The 19,408-nt window shown below is 41.9% G+C and overlaps 1 protein-coding gene across 2 annotated transcripts in view; it reads left to right on the top strand.

Annotated features, from left to right (window-relative positions):
* CSMD1 (CUB and Sushi multiple domains 1) overlaps positions 1–19,408 on the top strand; it is a 5,442,057-nt gene that overhangs the window by 4,158,131 nt on the left and 1,264,518 nt on the right. The window lies entirely within an intron of this gene.

The following is a 19,408-nucleotide window of genomic DNA, read 5'->3' as shown; positions in this document are numbered from 1 at the left end:
AGTTATAGGTGGCAACATGTTTTGCAAATTATAAGAGTATGCGTACTATTGTCCTCCTTCCAGTAGTGGACCGAAAACAGCAGCATGCCGTTGCCGTTTCTTTTACCTTGTTTTAACCGCTGGCTTGTAATAGCTGTTTGCAAACGCTCTTATAAGTGAGGCTAGAACGTTCATATTTTAATGAAAGTTGCATTCAAACGCTATACCGAACTTCCAGATAAAGGTTAAATGCAGTTTATTTGCACCTTGCACGTCACTAAATATGCCCTTCTAAAACCAAAAAAAAGCAGCAGTTGCCAGATAATTGATGTAATATGACCCTTTATTTCAATTGTTTGTTAAAAAGTGGTGAGTGAAAACATGAACAGATGTAACAAGTCATTTTAATAGATCATTTTCGTATCATTTTGTGCCCTATTCCCAGTGTTGTGCAGTGGCAGAAAAGTGGTACCAGAATCATCAGCAAATCCCGAGTTGGGCCATGAAGTGGAGGAGTTACCTCTAGCATCATGATGGAGATACATCCTCCAGCTTACCACCCTATGGACTCCAAAAAATGGGGCCTTCCACTCCCTTCCACCACTTGTAATCCTGCGAAAAATCTGCAGGACTAAGTGGCAGCAACAGTAATTCTGTTTGGCAGTAGTCCAGTGGAATTACTGCCCAACTATCATCAACTATCACCAAACTCGGGATTGGTGAGATTATTTTGACAAATTGTGTATTACTTTCTTAAATGCTTTACAAATTGCGATCATACTAGCATGGCTTCCTTTAAAATGGGCCACCATTTCACACCGATGCGGGACGCAAGACCAGTTTTTTTCAGTTGGGATTTATCCTGGTAATTCTCTACACTTAAAATTTTCCAATGATCAAGAGGAACATCAGTGGAGATGCACTGATTTGAGAAATGCACTTTGCCGAAACACGTGTCATCTTGAAGGGCCACCAATTAAAATTACCTATCACCAAATAATTCTGGATCCAGCTTCATTTTGTCTGGCGCAGTAATAGGGTGTGCTCAAAGCTTTTTTCTTTCTAGTCTAACAAAAGGAGTAGAGGAACTCAAAGTCTCCGTTCTCTGACACACCAATGCTAAAGTTCAACCTTGCAATTAAACAGGTCACGGAGGTCACCAAGTGATATCATCCAAAAAGTTCCTTCGACACTTTCACTGATCTACACATACCCTTGGCTATCCATAGTCCTTTATAGCTTTGAATATAGCTGTGAATATCGGAAAAATTGCTGAAAAAATGCTTTCCTGCCCTCTAGGCCCTCACCAAGTGCCCCTCTCATTTGTGCCAGCTCTGTGACGCAGTGTGCTTTGAGATGTAGGCTATTTGAGGCTATAACTGAGGCTACAGAAAGCTTTGTATTGCAAACCTAGTTTCTATACCCTCTCCAACTCCCAAATTATCTCTTGGTGCCCTCAAGCCAGCCCCCCATCCCCCCACTTCTAGCCTGGTGGCAGTTGCATGTTTTTCACCTGCTTTTCATTTTCCCATATCCTTGGCTATTACCTTGAATGTCTCTTGCGTCGAGAGAAAAACAAGATGGTCGCTGTTTAATTTCTAAGAAGACCCAGTTGTGGGTAAATATAACTATGCGTCAAATATTTAAATACCTACGGCACGGAATGACCGATTTGTGTCCAAAGGTTGTTCTGGACCTGGTCCAAATGCATCCAGCGGTTTTGGCTTTGCGCTTTGGCAAAAACTGACCTTCTTTGTCTATGGGAAAACGAATGGGAAATAGGCCACAACTTTGCAGTGTGGGATGGCCCGTGAGTCCCTAATCGCTTTCATAATTTCAATCACATCCAATACTCGAATCAAAGGTTATTAACAGTAGAAATGTAAGGTTTTAGCAGTTTCCCTGTTTTAGCAGCTAAAATGTGGAACGCACTGCCAGTAGCCCTTGGATCAGAACCATTTTCACTATGTTTAGAAAAAATGCAAAACTGTGATGACCATGCAAGAAACTCAATAACTTGTACGTCCTATGACCATGCTCGTTTCTGTACCTCCCTACGATACACTTTAGTCTATTTTATATTCAATGCCTGTATTCAATACCTGCTTTGTCTCAACTTTATGTTAATATGTAACATATGTAACTGTAAGAAATGCGGCCAGATACCTAAAAGTTCAGTGCGCTTTACTTTACTTTACTGTATTTATATAGCGTAGCCATGGACCGGAGGGCTTAAGGGAGCTACAAGATCTGACATCACAATAAACAAATAAAACCAGCAGCAAAATGCAGACTAAAAGTGTTAAAATATCATTCCTGATTTAAAAGCAATATTAGTTAAAAAAGTAAGTCTTCAGCATTTGTTTTAAAAGTCTCCGGCAATTCAATTCTTCCCATTTCTAGAGGGAGAGCATTCCAAACTTTGGGCCCAATAGCAAGGAATGCTGAATTAGCCACTTTTGTAGTTCTGCATTTTAGAACATTTAGGAGGTGCTGACTGTTTGATCTCACGGCTCTTCCATTTGTTCTCATGGGGAGTAGCTGTTTTAGATATTCACATTTTACCCTGTCTGCATTTTTGTATTATAGTCAGGGTTCTAAATAAAATTCTAGTCTCCATAGGGGGCCAGTGGAGGGCGCATCTGGCAGACATAACATGGTCTCTGTGCTTGAGTCTCATAACAACTCGTATAGCGCCATTTTGGCACACTTGGAGTTTGTAACGATCATTTTTGTCCAGGCCCAATAAGAGGCCGTATCAATAGTCAATTGTAGACCCAATAATTGCTTTAGCAATAGTTTCAGCATTTTCTTGTGATATAAAGGATTTTAAGTGTGCTAGCAATTTTATATAATAAGCACATGAAGAGATCAGACTGCTGACATGTTGCTTCATGGATAGTTGATGATCAAAAGTAATGCCAAGCGTCTTCACTTTTTTCAGAGGAATAATAGTTTCATCTCCCAATTGAAAGCTATCATAGCTTGGACCAAGTTTTTTCCATGTGCGAGTAACCAATAACTAAGAGCTCAGTTCTGGATTTGTTTAAGGCCAACTTATTGTAAACCATCCAGGTTTCAATAATGGTGAAGACTTTTTTGATAGCCAGTTCATCCAAGTAATGCGAGCCAGATAACAGGATGAGATATTGCGTGTCACCCACGTAATTGGTGAAAATTACTTTCTCATGGTCTAGCATGGCAAATAAAGGAGCCGTGAAAATATTATAGCAACAAGGAGAGGTGCAAGCCCCCTGCGGCACCCCACAGGTAATGGTGATGGGCTCAGATTCAGCCGTGCTACAAAACACCTTAATGCGCTATATAGAAATAAACAAAATACAAATACAAAATACAAAGGGGTTCCTATTCGAGTCTGACTCACCTTAGCTATAGGTCGGCTATTGCTGCCCTATAATACATAAAAAGGATATTTGTGGATTTGTGTGTGTGCGTCTGTTCATAATGTTTAGCATACTTCTCAACATGCTAAAAACCTGAAATGTGGCATGCGGGTTGGTTCGATGGTGTAGACAATGTAAAAAGCCTCAAATAGAAATGTTTTCATTCTTTTTTGTAAGCGGTTGTTTAAGTGGTCTGCAATGCTTGGATTTGTGTGTGTGTGTCTGTTAGAAATGTTCGGCATTCTTCCCAACATGCTATAGACCTTATTTTTGGCATGTGGTAGGTTCAATGATGTAGCGAATGTAAAAAGTATAAAATGTATATTTGTATATTTGTTTTTTGTAAGCGGTCTAAAATTTTTGGATATGTGTGTGTGTCTGTTTGAAATGTTCAGTATATTTACCAACATTCTAAAAACCTGATATGTGTCATGTGTGTAGGTTCCATGGTGTATGAAACAAGTGTAACATATGCCTTTTCCATATATTTTTTTTAAGTGGTCTGCAATGCTAACCCTTCAATATGGCTCTTCACACCATAGTTCTGTCGTAGTTCTACTTTCATTGTTCCTATAGTTGCAAAATATCAGTATTCTTGCTGACATTAGCAGCACTCACTTTTGAAGACATGCAGGTGACACAAAACAGTGCTTTTGTAGTAATGCAATAGTGTCTGCAATTACGTCGTCTGTCACATCATGGCAAATCTCTCATGATAATTACAACAACTTCATTTCCCACAGAAGTTGATGAATGAATGCCACTTAAACAGTATGAAGCTTACATGCTTCAGCCGTACACACGGGTATGGCATTTCAAGCGTACGTTCTTCAGCCATACACGTACGGCACTTATGTTGTGGTTGCTGCTGCCTCGGCTGTAGTTCGGGACACCAACAAGGTTGCTGCGCAATCACAATGCTCCAACTGAAAGTGGCTGGGAGCGATTACGGCATTCATACTGTTCTCATGGTCAGCTTTATGTGGCTTGCTCCAGAGTTGGAAACAAAAACAATTTGTTCACACTAGCTCCTATAGGAAACACTAGAAACATTATTTTCAAAGAAGAATCGGTTCACTTAATTACATAAACCTCAAACTAGGACTGAAGTAGGAATTACTGTGCAAAGCATGGGTACACCTGCAAGTATATATATCAAAGGGACATTGGTGGATATGTGTGTGTGTCTGTTCGAAATGTTCAGCATACTTCCTAACATGCTAAGTACCTTAAATTTGGCATGTGGGTAGCTTCCATGGTGTAGACAATGTAAAACGTATCAAATATACATTATTCAATCACTCTATTCTTTTTAAGTGGTCTGCAATGCTTTCCGCTGCCATTTATGCATATGTGTGTTTGTCTGTTCGAAATGTTCAGCATACACCCCAGCATGCCACAAACTTTAGATTTGACATGTGGTTAGGTTCCATGGTGTAGACAATGTAAAAAGTATAAAATATCAAAGTTTTTTTTTTTTTTAAGTGGTCTGCAATGCTTAACCCTGCCATATGGCTCTTTGCACCATAGGTCTGCTGTAGTTCTACGTAAACATCAGCAATACATTTTTCCTAAACTTTCCATACTACCAGCATTCTAGCTGACATTAGCGGCACTCACTTTTGAAATAATGTGGGTGACACAAAACGGTGCTTTTGTAGTAAATTGTGCTTTTGTAGTAAGTGGGTGACAGGAAACGGTGCATGTCTATTGAATAGTGTTTGCGATGACATTGTCCAGCACTTTGTGGCAAATCTCTCATGATGATTACAGGAACTTAATTTCCGACGGAAGTTGATGAATGCCATCTCAACAGTACACAGCTTATATGCTTCGGCTGTACATGTATGGTATGGCACTCCAAGTGTACATGTGTCAACCCTACACATACAGAACCTATGTTGAGGTCACTGCTGCCTCGGCTGTAGATCGGGACACCAATGATGTTGCTGCGCAATAGCAACACTTCAACTCAAAATATCTGCAATCATTTTCATGCTTTTCTCATGGTCAACTTTATGTGGCTTGCTGAAGAGTTAGAAACAAAGACGATTTGTTCACACTAGCTCCTACAGGTAAGACAAGCAACATTTGCTACAAGGGTTCATTGGTATAGGGATAATAGTATACCAATTACGGCAGCAGGCAAAACGGGATGGCCGGTACACATGGAACTCCCCATAACTCTCCATAAAATACAATTCACAAACACGGTATTAGTCAGAAGGTCCTGCTCGGACAAATTAAACTCACCATAAGGAACGATGTTTGGTCACATTCACGCATTGTTATTTGGGTAACACAAACAACCATGCAACATCATCATCTATATTCGTTCATTGTATAAACTTCAAATAAGACCAAAGTAGGAGTTACTGTGTGAAGCACAGACACAACTGCTAGTTAATACTAAATAAATATCCACATATAAAGAAAACAGACTTTGCTTTCATGTACTGCTTTTGACATTTCTTGAAAGTGTGTATACCGACTGCACACTTACGCCTCTTCAAATACGAACACAGCCCAAATATATTTTTAATAGTTATGGAGCAAAACTGTTTACTACTCTTTATCAACTGTAACAGAAATTAAATAAAAACATGATTATAGTATGTTTCCCTTTTGATTTCGAAAACATAAAACCGGGGTAGTTACCTGCCTTCTTTACTGTCTACTTATATGTCACAAAGCATGCCAATTCTTCAACCTAAAATCCATTGCTATATTTTCATTAAGATGCGGGTACATTAGTGGGTTGTTTGCACCATTTGTCTATTTGCTATGTTTTTTCAAACTATGCATTATTTCTTTAATTATTACAACATGCTGCTGAGAATAATGATGTACTATGCCATTTCACCTGTTAATGCCTCTTAGAAAGTACACACAAATTACAATTGGCACACTCATATGTCAATTCTCTGTGCTGTTAATTAAGTAAATACACAGAGTTGTACCCTTACCAAGGACGACAAAGTTGTCCTTGGTTACAATGTAATTTGTCTAGTAAGTTTACACATGTGAAATTTTATTTTAAAACTTTATTCAATTCTTGATCTTTGAGCTACGGCCTTTGCATGTTTCAAAATAAGATTGGGTACATATCTTTCCAATGTTCTTGAGCCATTTCATGACCATGTACACATTTTTTTGTCGCTGCTCTATCCTGGTTTTAGCAGGCTAGTCCTCTGTCTAGGATCTCTTTTTAGTTGAAAGAGTGATGATGGGTGACCTAGCTTTCAGTCAACTGTGATGTATTGCATTGCGGTGTAAGTGATTTCAATCCGACACACATCCAAGTCAACTCCTAGCATGTAGTGCACAACTGAAATCGTTCTTTATTTTTGTCTAAAAGTTCTTTGTTCTGAACGATATACCACTCATATCACGCCATCTCCTGGAACTCCCCCCCCCCCGTCACACTGAAACAAGAATCAGGCTGGTTTCCAAAGGTAAATATTTATTTTTGTATTTAAAATTTAATCACAATATGTTTTATTAGTTACACAACAATCACCAATGGGGTGATGTAACACTGAATAATCTCTTTAATACACAAGGGGCCTCATTACAACCCGGGCGGTAACCATGGTGCTATTTGCGCCATGGTTGCCACCGGTAAACTACCGATTCCGCCATGGTGAATTACCGCCCCATTCCAAGGTTTGTGGGGGCGGTAATTCCCCATTCACCATGGCCCTTCCCCATTCCCATTTGAGCCCCCATAGGGCTCTATGGGAATGTGGAAGGCGGTAATTATGGTACCACAAATTACGGTTCCGTTATTATCTTCAAAGTCCCTTTGCGGGTCCCTTCCTTAACGGCTGGTAACCAGCCGTTAAGGGAGGACCCGCAAAGGGACTTCGGAATAGGGCGGTAAGGGATTACCGGTACTGGTGCCCTTACCGGTACCGGTAATCCCTTACCACCCGGGTCATAATGAGGCCCAAGGAGTAAGTAGAGACCAAAACAAATCAACACAGAAAATATTACTTTTGTGTGGATTCAGATCAGATAGCACTGTGGTTAGAGGCTCCCCCTGCACACCCCTCAACCCCCAATAGGTAATGTAAAGAGATATGAGGAGAAAGCAGGTATTCAGGAATGGCAGAATTCAAACAGAATATCAATCCCACATTCCCCCTTTCAAACACAAGAGGAAAGGAATTGACTGTCAAGCTGTTAGAATGCCTTTTAAAGTTATCTTCAGAATGGACTAGGCAAAAACCCCAAATATGATCAAAATTGCTGAAATTGTTATAAATTCTTATTGGAGCCACTTTGGATAGTTGCACACACACAAAAGCAATGATTTAATCCAAAGAAAACATTTGAAATCCTAAAATTCATGTCAGAAGCAATTAAAAGCTTTTTTACATGTGTAAACGTTTCCCACAACGAAAATTCACGGCAAACTTTTCACTGTGCGATATTCACGATAACGGGAGAATCACATTGATTTGGAATAGATAGATATGGATGTTAGCTTCAAGCAGAAGTTTTGTTTCTAGCACAAAAATTGAGGGAGTTACAGACGTTTTAGTAGAGGTCATTTTTTCAAGATAGGCGCAAGAATGGAAAACAGGAATGTGCTTTTAAAATTGACAAATGGGTTTCTTACACTAGAGGATGAATATAAACAAAACAAATACCCCACAGGAACACAGTCACTTGATCAGGGTGACTGCCTGCTAAGGAAACTCGCCTTCTTCAGATGAGAAAAGGATCAGCGCAGAGATAGTTTTAACAATACTAGTTAGGAGAAAAATAGGATGGTTTGGAGAGAGGTTTCAGACAATGCAAAGATACTCCTAACAATACAGGTTCTGAATTCAAGATAGGATGGGTCTAAGATAGGGATAAGGCAATGCAAAATACATATGCTAGTTACACAATTCTTCCTATTTATACTCACTGGATAAGTATTTAAATGGGCCCGTCAGTTCTGGTAAGGGAATTGGATCTGGTTTAGGAAAGACAGCTTGGCACATCGGACTGGGCAGGGTCAGCAAGGCACTCTGGTCACAGCACAACACAGGACTGGATCGGATCTGCTCTTCTTGGTTCTGAGGATATTTCAATTCAGCAGGCAAGCAGTAACAGCACAGCCCGGCTGTATTATGATGCTTTCCCTTAGGCTTGTGGGGTTCTGTTCTGGAATTTTAGGCCTAGCTGAGAATGTTTCAGCTATGGAATAGGCCATTTTCTTTTGCCAAGTTTCTGGAGTCTGGAGCAAGGAAGATGTAGAGTTCAGCAGCAGGGTGCTCTGCCAGCGTCAGGATAGTAAGTGAATCTGTCTGTCCTTATGAGTGGTGAGCTGTCTCTATTTATGCTATGAAATGACATCATAAAGGGGTGTGTGTGCCGGTTTAGACAGAGTTTGATCTTTATGCTGTGATTTTATGAGGCTGAGAATCCGCCCCTAGGACCTGTAACACAAGAATCTACTTTTGGCAAAATACATATTTCCACATGTGCAACCTCTATAAAAATCACATATACAGATTACATAATTTACCTAGCAGCTATTCCTGAAAACCACGTAGCTGTGGGATCTTGTCTCCGCTTTTCACAGAATTGTGCCCTTTTCACTATGAACACAATGTCCAATTGTTAAGCACATTTCTACAAGTGTGTGTGTTTAACACGGGAATAAGTGTATACAATTTCACAATTCTAGCGGAAATACATTTAGCGTAAAATCACATTTCTTGCCATTGCTGTCCAGAACATGTCACACAGTTCTGGCGCCTCTTCACCCGTGCCACCAGAAATTAAATTAACAACTGTTATTTTTAGATTTTTCACAATTTTAAATAGAATGTTGTCAGTCTTTTTAAAATGTGTTATTTGTCCTTGTTATGCAACAAATGGTTGTTTAGCTCCACCCCTTGGTCTCTCCCTGGAAGCCCAGGTGCCATCTCCCAAGTTTGTTCCTTGCAGAAGCCATTTACGACTGTCTTCACACTTCGAATTTCCTGAGTTGCATCTTGTCCTTGTTCCTTTTGCCTCTGTAGACCACGTTATTTCCTACCTTGTAATTAACGCCTCTGCGTAATTTCCTGCTGGGGGGGGAAAGACCTTCCCTCTGAGAGAAAAACATGTTATTCAAGTTCTGCAGCTTCAGCCAAGTTTAAATTAATTATTGTTAACTCAGTTGTCTTTTCCTTAGCACAAAACAAACTTTTATCAAATACAGCTACAATTCTCATTCAAGATTGTAAACCATGAGATCAAAACAATTACAATATAGGCTACTATCAGTTACAGGCCTCTTAAGTTGCAAACATTTGAGTTTCAGTTTATACATGTTAAAGTGTAATCAGACAGGCTGACAGCTGTCATCACAGTAGCCCTCTGCTGCACAGAGATTTTTGACAGATCCACAGGCAGGCCACTCTGCTTTGAAAATCTCTTTATGATTTCATCCTTTCAGGACCTTATAAGCTCACAATTATTTCAAAACTAAGTGAACTGTAGCACCCAGTAAGAATTTTGAATTTTTTGGAAGGTGTTTTGTACCGGCAATCTGATGTTTCAGCAACAAATAAAAAGAGATTTAAAGCAATCTTGGAGTTTCATTTAGCAAAGCACTGCTTTTTCCTTCTGCACTCAACTTTCAATTGTTGTGGAGCCCAGTGACACATTTCAGTAGTGAGAGCTCTGTTCCACCACCAACAACATGCATGGCAGATTGGGCAGCCATCTTTTTGTGCATGGAAAAGCGTGATTTTCTTGGGTTTTGGTGCGCACAAGAGTTTTGTGGCCATGTTGCTGTTTCTGGCACCATCATAACAGAGTGATGCAGCATAGATGTGCAAAAGTGGGTCAATACATCCCACAGAGGGCCTCCTAACGACTTGAGTTTGACCGCCCGTCAAGGGGAAGTCGGGAGATTGGGATGTTATTTTTCTTTTGGTCCAAGTGGAGAAAGTCGTCTGCTTCTCCCGTCAGTGCTGAATGGACACGCTCTCCTCGCCAGTTCTGGTTGGGAGTATGGAACGGCACTCCTTGCATCTTTCCTCCTGGTCCCCGAGTGGTCCTCCTTGGTAATTAGAATGTCTTAGTTCCAATGCTAGGAGACATAACATAGCATGGTTATGGACATTTCCCCACTACTACTCCCCGAGGGTGTAGTGGGGCAGATGCATGCATTGAATACAATTTACAATATTCCCTGCCTGTATTTACTAATGGTTTTAACAGGTGGATTCTTCTAGGGATCCAGAATTTCGCCCTGTGGGTTTCCGGTTGGCTGCTCTATTTGCCGCAAAGAATGCCTGGGATGACAACTCTTCAGCTGGTTTATGTGGATCCACTTGTGTTCCCATTCTGCCAAACTGTCCTTGGGGATGCAGATTCTGTAGGCGACTGGTGAGATTCTGTCCACAATTTCAAAAGGAACCCGCAAACTTGGGAGGAATTTACTCTCTTTGGCTTGGTTCCTTTGGAAATTGTACAAGTAGACCCGGTCTCCTACTTGATATTCTTTTCTAGTTGTCTTAAGATCATATTGGGTCTTCATACTGTCTGCAGATCTTTCTAGATTCTGCTGAGCATAGGCAAAAGCATGTTGAAGGTGTTTTCTCAGATTCTCAACATACTCATGAGTTGTGGAGGCATTTATCAAGGTCTGCTCTTGGGTTCTGTAGAGCAGATGCTGAGGTAGCACCATCCTTCCTCCAGTCATCAGCTCAAATGGAGATATTTTTGTTGCAGAAGAAGGGGTAGATCTGATGGCCATCAGACCAAGGGGTAATCGAATGTCCCAACTTGGCCCAGAATCTGCCACAAAAGTTTTTTAATATGCTCACAATAGTTTTGTTATATCTCTGAACTCCACCACTAGAGGATCGCTGTAGGCAATGTGTAGTTTACTTTTGACCCCAAGCATTTCCCACATCTTTGTCATCACTTCACTCGTGAAGTGACTACCTTGGTCTGACTAAATCCTTTGAGGTAGTCCCAAATGCGAGACGATGTGGTTGATCTGATTGCAGTTATCCATTGTACACCAGATGGGGTATTTTTGACTATTTCTCCCCAGAGTATGCCGACTTCTGAATTTATGGCGGAACCATTAACAGGGGAATTGAGTACAGTGGCAACTTGCATTTGGGCCGTGAATGACAATGATGTGGGATGTTTGAAAATAGAGCCAATAAAAATGACTTTGAAAGAAGGAATAACGCTACTGCGTATTCCGCAGTATAACATTTCAGCAGAAGGAGAAAAAGGATTGAAAAGTATTGTTTCTGATTTGGTGAAATTAGGCAGAATACTTTAGTGTTATTGATTTTAAAAACGTCTTTCTTCAGCATTCCAGTACACAAAGAAAGCAGGTATTTATTTGCCTTCACTTTAGGAGGATGATCCTTCACATTCCAACGCATTCCAGAAGGCTATAATGAAAGTCTGAACATATACAGTAGAGCGTTGAAAGAGCAGTTGGACATGTTAGAATTACCAGCAGACTGTGTATTGTTACAATACATTGACGATTTACTAATCGCTGCTGACACGGAGGAGATATGTAAAAAAGGTTCTGTTCTATTATTGACTCATCTAGCCACGCATGGCCATAAAGCAAGCCTAAAGAAATTCCAGTAGTGTCAGAAAGAAGTAGCTTATTTGGGTTACCTACTCACAAAGGAAGGGAGAAGATTAACACCAGAGAGGATAAAGAGTATTTCTGGTATGCCTATTCCAACAACACAGAATGGTGTTAGAGCGATAATAGGGATGGCTTCTTATTGCCATCAATGGGTTATGAACTTCGCTTTAATTGTGAAACCAATGGTGGAATTAACAAAAAAGGATGCTGTGATGCCTTTGCAGTGGAATGAAGAATGTCAGAAAGCATTTGATTTGCTAAAAACCATTTTGAGTTCTGCTCCCATTTTGGGCACACCGAATTATGAAAAGGTTTTTAGGCTATTTGTGCATGAGATTGAAGGATGCGCATTGTCTGTCTTAACACAGGAACAAGGTGGAAGAAATAGGCCATGTGACTATTTTTCTTCTGCGCTGGACCCTGTAGCGCGCGCACTACCACGATGTTTGCGAGCTGTTGCAGCGGCTGCTGCACCAGTGAAACAAACAGAAGGGATGGTTTTTGGGCACACCTTAATTTTGATGGTGCCACATGCCATAGATGTTCTACTCAATAGAACACAGATGCAACACCTCCTCTGCTAGATTGACTAGATATGAAATTGTATTGTTCGTGCACAATATCCAAATTATGAGGTGTAGCGCTTTGAATCCAGCAGAATTAATGCCAATGCCAAATGAAAACAGTGGTGGGACTGAATTGCCTCCCCATGATTGCCTAATGGTTACTGAGGAAGAAACAAAAGGGAGATTTGTTTGAGAGACGCACCACTAAAAGAACCAGATGGGCAACTGTTTTGTGATGGCTCCTTTTTTAAACTACCTGACGGCAAATCAACTGCCACATATGCTGTTACGACATTAAAAAGTGTTATGGAGAGTAAAAGAATTCCTTATGACTCCATCCAAGCAGCAGAGATAATTGCTTTAACAAGAGCTTGTGAAATTTTGGAGAACTTGAGCGTAAATATCTATACTGATAGCCAGTACGCCTTTGGCGTAGTTCATAATTTTGGCCGATTATGGTCCGAGTGAAATGCGAGGTGCATAAAAAAGTAACATGTAAAGTGGGAGAAGGAAACGCATTTGCAGATAACATTACGAAACAGACGGCCACTGATTTGAGTACAAAAATGTTGACAATACTATCAGAGGAAGTGCCCTGTATGATAGAAAATGGAATTGTGACTGTTAAAGAAATGCAGGCGGAAGCTACCACGGATGAAATACAGGGATTGGCCAAGGGCTCTGCAGAACTGGATTTGGAGGGTTGCTGAGTGGACAAAAAAAAATGGGAATTGAATATTGCTGAATGCTTATGTAAACGCATTGGTCACAATGGCTCACAGTCCCACACACATCTGTGCAAAGAAAATAGTCCAACATTTAGCCACGGTCTGGGAAAATCCACTCATAAAAAAGAATGCCGAGAGGCTGGTGCAAAACTGCATCACGTGCCTGGAGCATAATGTGGGAAAAGGAACAGTGACTCCAACAGGAAGTTTCGGACCTCCCTCTATGCCATTCGAAGTGATTCACTTTGACTTCATAGAGATGGAGAGATGCCAAAATCTGAAATACGTTCTGGTGATCATATGTGCATTCAGCAAATGGGTAGAAGCATATCCCTTGAAAGATTGCACAGCCATGAGCACGGCGAAGGTAATGCTAAAAGAGTATTTCTCTCGCTTTGGTCTGCCCCATGTCATATGGTCGGACAATGGTCCGCACTTTGTAGGTGCAGTGATAATGCAGATTTGTGCAGGATTGCAGATCGATAAACGATTCCATTGTTCGAGACATCCGGGTTCGGCCGGTCTTTTAGAACGACATAACGGAATTTTGAAATCCAAAATCAGTAAGATCTGTGCAGGTAGCAAATTAAGCTGGGTAGATGCATTACCAATAGCGTTACTGTGCATACGAACGTCAGTGCAGGCCAGAAGTGGGCTCTCCCCCTATGAGATCATAATGGGGAGACCGGAGAATGTGTGGTGCTCACCTCAGCCGAAAAAAGAATGAGAGAGGTAGAATACCCTGTACTCAGCATTTACTGTAATTTGCTGGTAAAAAAAACTGTGTTTGGTTCATCAGCAGGTGCAGGAGGCATTACCGGTGCGGTTTACGGGCCCAGGACATGCATTAGAGCCCGGAACCTGGGTGCTCATCAGAAATAATGAGCGGAAAACATCGCTGGCACCCAGCTGGCGTGGGCCCTACCAGGTACTTTTAATCACGCAGGCAGCATTACGCGTGGATGGACACAAGGTGTGGATTCATGCCACTCATGCCAAGAAAGTCCCATCGCCATTCGACACGTCAATTGATCGGGAAAAAGACCAGAAAGCGATAGCAGCGGATCCAGAAATGAAAAATGTCATTGCCAGTCCCTTGCCACAGAAATTGCCTGATCCTGAAACAAAGCCTGATGAGATTGCATTAAAAAGGGAAGAGCAAAGAGTGCCTCAACGTTGTCCAGCAGAATCTGCATCTCTGCTGGAAGACATCAAGCGCATACCTCTGTTGCGCCCACCATCTTCTGTTGCGCCACAGCCTGCATTGTCGCCTGGGCACCCATCATCATCTGCCATTGTGCCCCAGGCTGACTCCAAGCTCGAGACCGGAAGTGCACCCGCACTATTTGTTGATCACAGGGTACCAGGAGCAAATCGGTACAACCTGCGGGGCAGAAAGAAGGAGTGATCACATTTTTTTTCTCTTGGTGTATTTCTTGCCCCTGTTTCCTATTTTCGGATGAAGTGGGAACCGGAGGCCTAGAGGAGGGTGGCGTAAGAGTTGTGCAAGTTAGACAGCTCATGAAACGCAACTCCTCGGTGCTAAATCCATGTGTCAGGAACCCGAGTGAACAAGCGGGGCGCACGTGGTACAAAGGCAGCTGCTCTGAAATTCTAGAGCAATTTGCAAAATGCACGGAGGCCTTGCCAGATGAATAGGCAATCCAGGCAGACAGAAAAGTGGCATAAAAAGATTGTAGACATTGATTGAACTTTTTCAACATCCTAAGAAGCACATGAACAAGAGATATTCACGACGAGCACAGCAGAAGAAGAAGGACGAGAGAAGAAATGTCGGAACCAGCAAATGCCCTCTCTTGCATCAATGCTGATGGAGATTTAAATGTAGTACATAATAAGATGAAAAAAGGACATGGTAAAAATAATTGTATGCTGGGTCTAACCATAGTAATGTGCATAATGAGTATATTAGCCCCACTGTTGACCACAACAGTTTTACGGTACCTAGAGGAAATGCACCCTCTTGAAGTACTTTTTCCTATGATGAACATTTCCACAACGGAAAGCCCAGTCCATATGATTTCCTTTACCTTGTCCCCAATGGAAGAGAACCACAGGGAAGGATATGGGAACAACACATTGCTGTTAATAATGAATATGACACACTCAATCCTAAGAAAAAATAATTGTTGGGTTTGTGCCCACCTGCCACAGCATGGTGGTCAGGGAATAGGATGGTATGTACAGAACCTGCCCTTAACTTCTGAATGTTATGCTTCCCCTATATTATGGGAAATATAGTGCCCTATATTATGGGAAATGGAACGAAAGTGAAACTGGTCAACTAGATAAAACAAATATGAATGAATTCGAAGAAGTGATTATGAAACCGGTGTGTTGCTCCATGTTCCACAAAAGACGATTAATTACACCAGCAATAATGCCACAGGATAGATTGTCTGTACCTTATAACACTTCTGTGATCACGTTCCACATTAACTCACAGGGGGATAAGGATGCGGAACCCCCTTCATATACAGTGAATTATAACCCTCATTCTGTCCCATTCTGTTTAAAGAAAAAGGGTTCTTTCCAGGTAGAAACATTTACCAGATGCAGGAATATACATTCCTTGATAAAGAAGTGGGACCAATATATGCGGGAGATCCTGTGTATTTCATATGTGTATAAAAAGCATATCCTTGGATACCTAGGAACTGGGGAGGTACGTGTTATTTGGGATTTCTGTTTCCTGGGGTGTTTCTTTTAAAAACATCAGACATAACCAAATTGACCAGGTCACGACCTCACCGTAATATTGAAGACGGGTTGATTTTAGGGGACATAGCAAAATCATTCATACCATTTTGGGGCCAGGCGATAAACTCTTATAACATAAGACAACTGTCTAGGGTATTAGAAGAAACAATAAATGGAACCACTGATATATTATATAATATGACTCTTGAAGAAAAAGAAATTGGATTAATGTCACTACAAAATAGAATGGCCCTTGATATAATCTTAGTTGATTGCGGCGGTGTTTGCAAAATCGTCGGATCAGCGTGTTGCGTATTTGTAAGTGACTCCTCCCCCACGATTTTTGAGGCGATAAGAAAATTGCATGTGTTATGTTCTGATCTTCACCCCCCTGAAGGCAGTTGGGAATTGAACATAAGCTCCTGGTTCTGGGAAGTGTTGCGATCCTGGGGATGGAAACTATTTGCAATCCTAGTAGCAATCCTAGGAATATTCGTGACATGTTGTTGTTGCATACATTGTCTCCCCATAATATGTACTGAATTAGAGAAGAGTGCGTGCAAATGATGAAACAAAAAAACATTACTAAATCAAGCACTCGCCATAGTAACGAATCTGAAACCATTAAATAATTCATGGCAATTGATATTGATAATAATAACGAGGAGACAACAAGTGTACATGAGCCCGAATTTGAATCAGATTCCGAATCTAATCCAAATACTTGGTCGGAGGAGGATGCAATGTATGGATGAGACGTTTGGCTTACGGCCAAGAGGAGGGTTTGTCAGTCCAGAAAAACAAAACACCACTTGAGGGTCTGGAAATGAATGATAATTGGTTGGCCGAAGACCAACCACCTAATTTACAGTGTAAGAATATATATTCATTAGTCATTAGTTATTACGTAGCTATTAGTTCAACTAGAGTGAAGCCATTTTAAGATGACCAGAATCGCCATTTTGTTTTCTCTGTCTGCTCTCTCTAACGTTGCCACTTTGCCTCATGTAAAACTGCTTTGCTGTAGATATTATTTCGCTTCAATGGTCCAAGGCTAAGAAACATGTTGAAACATTACACTGGAGAGCCAGATGTAGATGCCCGATTCCCTCCCTCATGTATCCTTGAAGGCAGGGAGCAAGGCATTTAATCAGTACATAAATGCCAGCGAGTCTCCTGAAAGAATAGCAATGTACGAAACTAGCATTTAAAGAATTGAATTATGATCTTCTTTACGGCCCCCCTTTCTGAGCCCAGTGAGGCCCCAGAGAGCGGGCTGACTTCTAGAGTGAGAATCGAAACTTAGAGATAGTGAGGCAGGGTATGTGCCAGTCTCCTACGCGCAGCTTGCCCATGAAAAACAGAAACGCTGTGTTCTTGCAAACAAAGAATGGTGTCTGTAAAACTGGAGATTGCAAACTGTTACTAAATATGGTGGTCTAAGGTGTCATATTTGTCACGATGGTAAATCATCGCCTCTAATTCAAAGGGAAATGAATTGAGGGCGGCATCAAATGTGTCATACTGTGTCATTGCTGATTATAAGGTGCTCTGTTTGTATATATGTAACTGATGTATGTCTCGCACTCTCTTGCGTCCCCCGAGGTCTGTTAGGCACACGTCGCGGGGAGTGGGACCACTTGGCCAACTGGGACTATTTTGTATTGCAATAAACCCTAGATTTTGGGAACAGAACCTTGTGTTTGGCGTATCTATTTGTGTGTGGTGACTGTGCCTTGTTTCCACATCCGAGGGTCCCTCAGGGGCCCCTTCAAGATGGCGCCCGAATAGGGACCCTCCCCACTTGTTCCATCGTGTACGTTGCAAAATAAAGAAGGCGGTAAGAACGGCAAGGATGGGAGCGATCGAGCCGGGATCGAGAGGTGTTCGGGGCGCCCCTGCGTAAGTGATGAGATTCCTTGCTGCAGATCTGCACACCGCTGATCCCTGATCAACGTCCCTGACCAGTGAACAAGGAGGCGAGGGTCCCGAAACGAGGCAGAGCCGAGATACACAGACACAATGTCATTGGTTGCGTCAGTATACGGACGAATTGTGTCTTGAAAAGACAAATTGATTGATCAGGTGAGTCGTGCCTGATTCGTAAATAATCCTGACATTGGTTGAGAGTTGATTTTGCAAAATCAAACACCCAGAGGAAGGTCTTCTTTCCCAATGTAATCGGAATCCGTGAAGGGAAAGTTCTCAGGGTCCTCAATGTGTTGGTAAAACTTACCAATTTTTGGATCCCCTTTTTGAGCCATAATCAAATCAGCATCTGGGCTCTCCTTACCCCATTGTGCAATTGAGAGTTCATTTTGAGCATTTGCCTGGGACTAGTGATAGCAGTGACCTGGATTTCTCCCAACAGGGACTCGATCTCAAGTAGATCCCCTTGGATGGCTCTGGTTTTGGCCAGCTGATCAGCTAGGTTATTTCCAGTTTACTCTACTTTAGAATGACTCTTGATCTTTTTCCAGTAGATGGTCATCCCATTCGAGGTGACCAGATCATCAATATTTTGTATTCATTTTCCGTGTTTTAAAGGTTTATTATTAGCACATAGCATGCCTCTGGTTTTCCAGTTAACCAGGTGCTCCACGAACCCGTTCCGTACATAGGGGGTCATTCCGAGTGCGGCGGTAAGGGTTACCGGGCACTGGTAAGGAGACGGTGCTGGTAATCCCTTAACGCCCAATTTCGAGGTCCCTTAGCAGGAACTGTAAAGGACATGTGGTCTGACCACACATCCTTTACGGGTCCTGCTAAGGGACCAGGGCGCTAATAACGGGCCTGCTATTCACAGGCCTGTTATTAGCACCTTCCCTATTCCCATTGAGCCCTATGGGGGCTCAAATGGGAATGGGGAATGGTTGGTTGAATGCAGATTTACCGGGTCCTCCAGGGTCGGAATGACCCGGTAAATCTCCCTTCAGCCACACCGGACCCAGACCAGGCATGTGAGGCAGCCATGGTGCTAATAGCACCATGGTTACCGCCCAACTCGGAATGACCCCCATAATATGAGTCTGTGATTATGACCAGTTCATGGAGGTGGACAGCAGTGAGGATGGCTTGATGCACAGCCATCAGCTTTGCCACTTGACTACTTCGAGGACCGATTTTGTACCCAGCCGAGGGTTCTGGGGCATAATTTACCCATGCATTCCTTACGCCAGCCACAAGTTCCTTTTCCCCATTGTTGTTAACATGGTAGGAACATCCATCCACATAGACAGTGGGCATTCCCTCACACTGGTCTTCTTCATAGACTTTGTGTGGGTAATTAAGGTAGGCCTCCATGTTGTCCTTGATTTTAAGACTTTCGTCCTCGAGACATTTTTCTCTGGCACAATCATGCAAGTCAGGCAGAACTTGCGCGAGGGGACTCTT

The sequence above is a fragment of the Ambystoma mexicanum genome, chromosome 4p, assembly GCF_040938575.1.
Source record: "Ambystoma mexicanum isolate Mex_15411 chromosome 4p, UKY_AmexF1_1, whole genome shotgun sequence".
NCBI classification, from domain to species: domain Eukaryota; kingdom Metazoa; phylum Chordata; class Amphibia; order Caudata; family Ambystomatidae; genus Ambystoma; species Ambystoma mexicanum.
The sequence above is the reverse complement of the archived record's forward strand: the minus strand, read 5'-3'. Positions and strand labels throughout refer to the sequence as shown.